The sequence below is a fragment of the Oncorhynchus gorbuscha genome, linkage group LG01, assembly GCF_021184085.1.
Source record: "Oncorhynchus gorbuscha isolate QuinsamMale2020 ecotype Even-year linkage group LG01, OgorEven_v1.0, whole genome shotgun sequence".
In the NCBI taxonomy this organism is placed as follows: domain Eukaryota; kingdom Metazoa; phylum Chordata; class Actinopteri; order Salmoniformes; family Salmonidae; genus Oncorhynchus; species Oncorhynchus gorbuscha.
Genome location: NC_060173.1, coordinates 118,513,663 through 118,522,150, shown reverse-complemented (window position 1 = coordinate 118,522,150; position 8,488 = coordinate 118,513,663). Strand labels below are relative to the sequence as shown.

The 8,488-nt window shown below is 47.0% G+C and overlaps 1 pseudogene; it reads right to left on the bottom strand.

The window, feature by feature from the left end:
- Positions 1-8,488, bottom strand: part of LOC123992830 — a 69,206-nt pseudogene that overhangs the window by 23,352 nt on the left and 37,366 nt on the right.

Genomic DNA, 8,488 nt, shown 5'->3' with positions numbered 1-8,488 from the left:
CCCTGCATTCAGTACATGACCACTGTACTGTCTCTACATTCAGTACATGACCACTCCACTGTCCCTGCATTCAGTACATGACCACTGTACTGTCTCTACATTCAGTACATGACCACTGTGCTGTCTCTACGTCAGTGCATGACCACTGTACTGTCTCTACATTCAGTACATGACCACTGTACTGTCTCTACATTCAGTACATGACCACTCCACTGTCCTGACCACCGTACTGTCTCTACATTCAGTACATGACCACTCCACTGTCCCTGTCTACATTCAGTACATGACCACTGTACTGTCTCTACATTCAGTACATGACCACTACTGTCCCTACATTCAGTACATGACCACTCCACTGTCCCTGCATTCAGTACATGACCACTGTACTGTCTCTACATTCAGTACATGACCACTCCACCACTGTGACCACTGTCTGTCTACATTCAGTACATGACCACTGTACTGTCTCTACATTCAGTACATGACCACTGTACTGTCTCTACATTCAGTACATGACCACTCCACTGTCCCTGCATTCAGTACATGACCACTCCACTGTCCCTGCATTCAGTACATGACCACTCCACTGTCCCTGCATTCAGTACATGACCACTCCACTGTCCCTGCATTCAGTACATGACCACTGTACTGTCTCTACATTCAGTACATGACCACTGTACTGTCTCTACATTCAGTACATGACCACTGTACTGTCTCTACATTCAGTATATGACCACTGTACTGTCTCTACATTCAGTATATGACCACTGTACTGTCTCTACATTCAGTACATGACCACTGTACTGTCCCTGCATTCAGTACATGACCACTCCACTGTCCCTGCATTCAGTACATGACCACTGTACTGTCTCTACATTCAGTACATGACCACTGTACTGTCCCTGGATTCAGTACATGACCACTGTACTGTCTCTACATTCAGTACATGACCACTCCACTGTCCCTGCATTCAGTACATTACCACTGTACTGTCTCTACATTCAGTACATGACCACTGTACTGTCTCTACATTCAGTACATGACCACTGTACTGTCTCTACATTCAGTACATGACCACTCCACTGTCCCTGCATTCAGTACATGACCACTGTACTGTCTCTACATTCAGTACATGACCACACTGTCTCACATTCAGTACATGACCCTGTCTCTACATTCAGTACATGACCACTCCACTGTCCCTGCATTCAGTACATGACCACTGTACTGTCTCTACATTCAGTACATGACCACTGTCCCTGCATTCAGTACTGACCACTCCATTCAGTACATGACCACTGTACTGTCTCTACATTCAGTACATGACCACTCCACTGTCTGTCTCTGCATTCAGTACATGACCACTCCACTGTCCCTGCATTCAGTACATGACCACTCCACTGTCCCTGCATTCAGTACATGACCACTCCACTGTCCCTGCATTCAGTACATGACCACTCCACTGTCCCTGCATTCAGTACATGACCACTGTACTGTCTCTACATTCAGTACATGACCACTGTACTGTCTCTACATTCAGTACATGACCACTGTACTGTCTCTACATTCAGTACATGACCACTGTACTGTCTCTGCATTCAGTACATGACCACTCCACTGTCCCTGCATTCAGTACATGACCACTCCACTGTCCCTGCATTCAGTACATGACCACTCCACTGTCCCTGCATTCAGTACATGACCACTGTACTGTCTCTACATTCAGTACATGACCACTGTACTGTCTCTACATTCAGCACATGACCACTCCACTGTCCCTGCATTCAGTATATGACCACTCCACTGTCCCTGCATTCAGTACATGACCACTGTACTGTCTCTACATTCAGTACATGACCACTCCACTGTCCCTGCATTCAGTATATGACCACTGTACTGTCCCTGCATTGTTTTACATTTTTACTTATAGCCTAAAGTAACAAACTAATGAAAATTATATGGGGTGGTTACTTTGAAGAATCTAATCTAAAATATATTTGTTTAACACTTTTTTGGTTACTACATGATTCCATATGTATTATTTCATAGTTGTGATGTCTTCGCTATTATTCTACAAAACCTTTTATCCACAAAAAGTAAAATTTGAAGGAAACATCTCTCGTGGGAAAATCTGCATATTTTATTAAATGGAAACATCTCCTTTCCACTGCAGTGATCACACACTCTCCACACCTGTACCACACCTGTACCACACTCTCCACACCTGTACCACACCTGTACCACACTCTCCACACCTGTACCACACTCTCCACATCTGTACCACACCTGTACCACACTCTCCACACCTGTACCACACCTGTACCACACTCTCCACACCTGTACCACACATGTACCACACCTGTACCACACCTGTACCACACTCTCCACACCTGTACCACACTCTCCACACCTGTACCACACCTGTACCACACCTGTACCACACCTGTACCACACTCTCCACACCTGTACCACACTCTCCACACCTGTACCACACTCTCCACACCTGTACCACACTCGTACCACACTCTCCACACCTGTACCACACTCTCCACACCTGTACCACACTCTCCACACCTCTACCACACTCTCCACACCTCTACCACACTCTCCACACCTCTACCACACTCTCCACACCTCTACCACACTCTCCACACCTCTACCACACTCTCCACACCTCTACCACACTCTCCACACCTCTACCACACTCTCCACACCTGTACCACACTCTCCACACCTGTACCACACCTGTACCACACTCTCCACACCTGTACCACACTCTCCACACCTGTACCACACTCTCCACACCTGTACCACACTCTCCACACCTGTACCACACTCTCCACACCTGTACCACGCCTGTACCACACCTGTACCACGCCTGTACCACACCTGTACCACGCCTGTACCACACTCTCCACGCCTGTACCACACTCTCCACGCCTGTGCCACACTCTCCACGCCTGTGCCACACTCTCCACGCCTGTGCCACACTCTCCACGCCTGTGCCACACTCTCCACGCCTGTGCCACACTCTCCACGCCTGTGCCACACTCTCCACGCCTGTGCCACACTCTCCACGCCTGTGCCACACTCTCCACGCCTGTGCCACACTCTCCACGCCTGTGCCACACTCTCCACACCTGTGCCACACTCTCCACACCTGTGCCACACTCTCCACACCTGTGCCACACTCTCCACACCAGTGCCACACTCTCCACACCTGTACCACACTCTCCACACCTGTGCCACACTCTCCACACCTGTGCCACACTCTCCACACCTGTGCCACACTCTCCACACCTGTACCACACTCTCCACACCTGTACCACACTCTCCACAACTGTACCACACTCTCCACACCTGTACCACACCTGTACCACACTCTCCACACCTGTACCACACTCTCCACACCTGTACCACACTCTCCACACCTGTACCACACTCTCCACACCTGTACCACACCTGTACCACACCTGTACCACACCTGTACCACACTCTCCACACCTGTACCACACTCTCCACACCTGTACCACACTCTCCACACCTGTACCACACTCTCCACACCTGTACCACACTCTCCACACCTGTACCCCACACTCCACACCTGTACCACACTCCACACCTGTACCACACTCTCCACACCTGTACCACACTCTCACACCTGTACCACACTCTCCACACCTGTACCACACTCTCCACACCTGTACCACACTCTCCACACCTGCACCACACTCTCCACACCTGCACCACACTCTCCACACCTGCACCACACTCTCCACACCTGCACCACACTCTCCACACCTGCACCACACTCTCCACACCTGTACCACACTCTCCACACCTGTACCACACTCCACACCTGTACCACACTCTCCACACCTGTACCACACTCTCCACACCTGCACCACACTCTCCACACCTGCACCACACTCTCCACACCTGCACCACACTCTCCACACCTGTACCACACTCTCCACACCTGCACCACACTCTCCACACCTGTACCACACTCTCCACACCTGTACCACACTCTCCACACCTCTACCACACTCTCCACATCTGTACCACACTCTCCACACCTGTACCACACTCTCCACACCTGTACCACACTCTCCACACCTGTACCACACTCTCCACACCTGTACCACACTCTCCACACCTGTACCACACTCTCCACACCTGTACCACACTCTCCACACCTGTACCACACTCTCCCACACCTGTACCACACTCTCCACACCTGTACCACACTTGTACCACACCTGTACCACACTTGTACCACACCTGTACCACACCTGTACCACACCTGTACCACACCTGTACCACACTCTCCACACCTGTACCACACGGCTCTGGGAGATGGAGCTGTACCATGTTAATCCCCAAAGGGAAATGACTTCATCTAACAGCCCACATGTTGTCAAGCTACTTCATAACCCTATACCACTAGTATAGTTAAAGTAGCTTCATTTCTGTCATGGTCCTTCGAGCCGTAAAGCAGTGAGGTTAACCTGTAAATGTATCACTAGATAGAAAAGCAGTGAGGTAAACCAGTACTTAGTTATTTAGTGTGTATGGATTAGATTTAGGGTGTGTGCAGCCTACCTCGGTGTTGCCAGGGGGGCCCTGATTGGGTCCCTGTTGTGTAGGAGTGGCCCCGTCCTGTTCCGAGGGCCTATCCAGAGAATCCATGCTGCTGGCCGAAGCAGAGTTCACCGACGACCGAGACGAGAGGGAGAAAGACCGGACCTCGTGTTCGCTGACCGTCCCCACTGAGCCTGTCCGGCGGTGTGTGTGATGGTGGGAGGCGGGCCTCCGCATGGTGGAGTAGGTGGAGCTGGAAGAGGCGCTGGCCAGGGAGTGGGAGCTCTGTCTAGCAGCCTCGTCCATACTGAGACGCCTGCTCCAGCTGGGCCGTGATATCATCCAGGGACAGGTTGGAAGCCATGGGGCGCCCGTGGCGAGCTGCCACCGTAGAGGCCGGTGAGGCCCGGGTACTGGAGGAGGTACTGTCCCCACTGCTGGAGGTGCCTCCTCCACTCCCTCCAGCTCCACCGTGCCCCTTGCTGCTGTGCCCGGCGGTGGGTTTTTGGCGGAGCTTGGCGTTTGGCTTGCCGGTGATGGTCAGCTCCTGCTCTATGGAACACAGGTCTGCCATCAGGGAATCCAGGTCGACACCGTCTCCACCCTGGTTTAGAGCCTCTGGAAGAAGAGGAAACATCCACATCAACACAGTCATTGGTCTTGTTCAGCTACTGATTTTCACTAATGATTTTGCCTAGCATACAAAGGGAGAACAAAATAGAACCAGGAATGGACCCCTAGGGGACCACAGCTGATGTCATCACTGATGCACACACACACACACACACACACACACACACACACACACACACACACACACACACACACACACACACACACACACACACACACACACACACACACACACACACACACACACACCGTGTGTGCACATACAATACCAGTCAAAAGTTTGGACACACCTACTCATTCAAGGGTTTCTTTATTTTGACTCTTTTCTACATTGTAGAATAATAATAATAATATCAAAAACTATGAAGTAATACCAACAGAAAAAAGTGTTAAACAAATCAAAATATCTCTTTTATATTTTGAGATTCTTCAAAAGTAGCCAATCATGTCGTAACCAAAAAAGTGTTAAACAAATATATTTTAGATTAGATTCTTCAAATAGCCACCCTTTGCCTTGATGACAGCTTTGCACACTTTTGGCATTCTCTCAACCAGCTTCATGAGGAATGCTTTTCCAACAGTCCTCAAGGAGATCCCACATATGCTGAGCACCCGACCTCAAACCAACTCATCTCAGTTGGTTTGAGGTCGGGTGGAGATTGTGGAGGCCAGGTCATCTGATGCAGTACTCCATCACTCTCCTTCTTGGCAGTACTCCATCACTCTCCTTCTTGGCAGTACTCCATCACTCTCCTTGGTCAAATAGCCCTTACACAGCCTGACGGTGTGTTGAGTCCTTGTCCTGTTGAAAAACAAATGAAAGTCCCACTAAGCGCAAACCAGATGGAATGGCGTATCGCTGCAGAATGCTGTGGTAGCCATGCTGATTCCATGTCACCAACACACCTCCTCCTCCATGCTTCATGGTGGGAACCACACATGCGGAGATCACCCGTTTACCTACTCTGTGTCTCACAAAGACACGGCGGTTGGAACCAAAAATCTCAAATGTGGACTCATCAGACCAAAGGACAGATTGCCACCGGTCTAATGTCCATTGCTCGTGTTTCTTGGCCCAAGCAAGTCTCTTCTTATTATTGGTGTCCTTTAGTAGTGGTTTCTCTGCAGCAATTCAACCATGAAGGCCTGATTCAAGCAGACAGTTGATGTTGAGATGTCTGTTACTTGAACTCTGTGGCTCATTTATTTGGGCTGCAATCTGAGGCTAGTAACTCTAATGAATTTATCCTCTGCAGCAGAGGTAACTCTGGGTCTCTCTTTCCTGTGGCGGTCCTCATGAGAGACAGGTAACTCTAATGATCTTATCCTCTGCAGCAGAGGTAACTCTGGGTCTCTCTTTCCTGTGGCGGTCCTCATGAGACACAGGTAACTCTAATGAACTTGTCCTCTGCAGCAGAGGTAACTCTGGGTCTTCCATTCCTGTGGCGGTCCTCATGAGAGCCAGTTTCATCATAGCGCTTGATGGTTTCTGCGACTGCACTTGAAGAAACTTTAAAAGTTCTTGAAATGTTCTTGAAATGTTCCGTATTGACTGACCTTCATGTCTTAAAGTAATGGAAGGTCGTTTCTCTTTGATTATCTGAAATGTTCTTGCCATAATATGGACTTGGTCTATTACCAAATAGGTCTGTCTTCTGTATACCATCCCTACCTTGTCACAACACAACTGGCTCAAACGCGTTGAGGAAAGAAATTCCACAAATGAACTTAAGGCACACCTGTTAATTGAAATGCATTCCAGGTGACTACCTCATGGAGCTGGTTGAGAGAATGCCAAGAGTGTGCAAAGCGGTCATCAAGGTAAAGGGTGGCTACTTTGAGGAATCTAATCTAAAATATATTTGTTTAACACTTTTTTGGTTACGACATGATTCCATAGTTTTGATGTCTTCACTATTATTCTACAATGCAGACAATAGTAAAAATTAAATTAAAACCCTTGAAATGAGTAGGTGTTCTAAAACTGTATGTATGTATGTATGTATGTATGTATGTATGTATGTATGTATGTGTGTGTGTGTGTGTGTGTGTGTGTGTACACACACAGTGATTTCAGAAAGTATTCACACCCCTTGACGTTTTCCACATTTTGTTGTGAATTAAAAATAGATCAAATTGAGATTGTGTGTCACTGGGCCGACACACAACACATCATAATGTCAAAGTGAAATTATATTTTTAGACATTTTTTACAAATGCATTAAAAATGAAAAGCTGAAATGTCTAAATACTCAACTACTTTGCTTTGGAATGCATAAAGTACACATTTGCTTAACAATTCACATAATAAGTGGCATCTGCAATAAGTGTTTAACATGATTTCTGAATGACTTACCTTATCGCTTTACCCCACAATTATCTGTGTGTTCTCTCCGTCAAGCAGTGAATTTCAAACACAGATTCATCCACTAAGAACAAGGAGGTTTTTTTAATGCCTCGCAAAAGGAACTTCTTGGTTAAAAAATAAATTGACATTGAATATATATCTTAGAGCAAGGTGAAGTAATAAAGAAAAATTATAATAAATAAAAAATATTCAAAAATATGCCTCGTGATTACAAAAAAAAGGTGAAGTTATTAATTACAAGTTGGATTGTATATCAATAAATCCAGTCAAAATCTAGTCAGTCCAAAGATACAGGCGTCCTTCCTAACTCAGTTGCCAGAGAGGATGGAAACCACTCAGGGATTTCAGCATGAGGCCAATGGTGACTTTAAAACAGTTAGAGTTTAATGGCTGCGATGGGAGAAAACTGAGGATGGATCAACAACACTGTAGTTACTCCACAATACCAACCTAATGACAGAGTGAAAAGGAAGCCTGCACAAAATAAAACAATATTCAAAAATATGCCTCATAATTACAAAAAGGCACTAATGTAAAACTGCAAAAAATGAGGCAAAAGAATTCACTTTGTGTCCTGAATACAAAGTGTTATGTTTGGGGCAAATCCAACAACACATCACTAATTATAACTCTTCATATCTTCAAGCATGGTGGTGGCTGCACCAAGTTATGGGTATGCTTGTCAGCAGCAAGGACTAGGGAGCTTTTTTAGGATAAAAAGCAACAGAATAGAGTTATGCACAGGCAAGATCCTGGAGGAAAACCTGGTTCAGTCTGCTTTCCAACAGACACATTCGCCATACAGCAGGACAATAACCGGTCCTGTCCTAATAATAACACACAGGTTGCTTACCAAGACAACGTACAATGTTCCTGAGTGACCTAGTTACAGTTGACTTCATA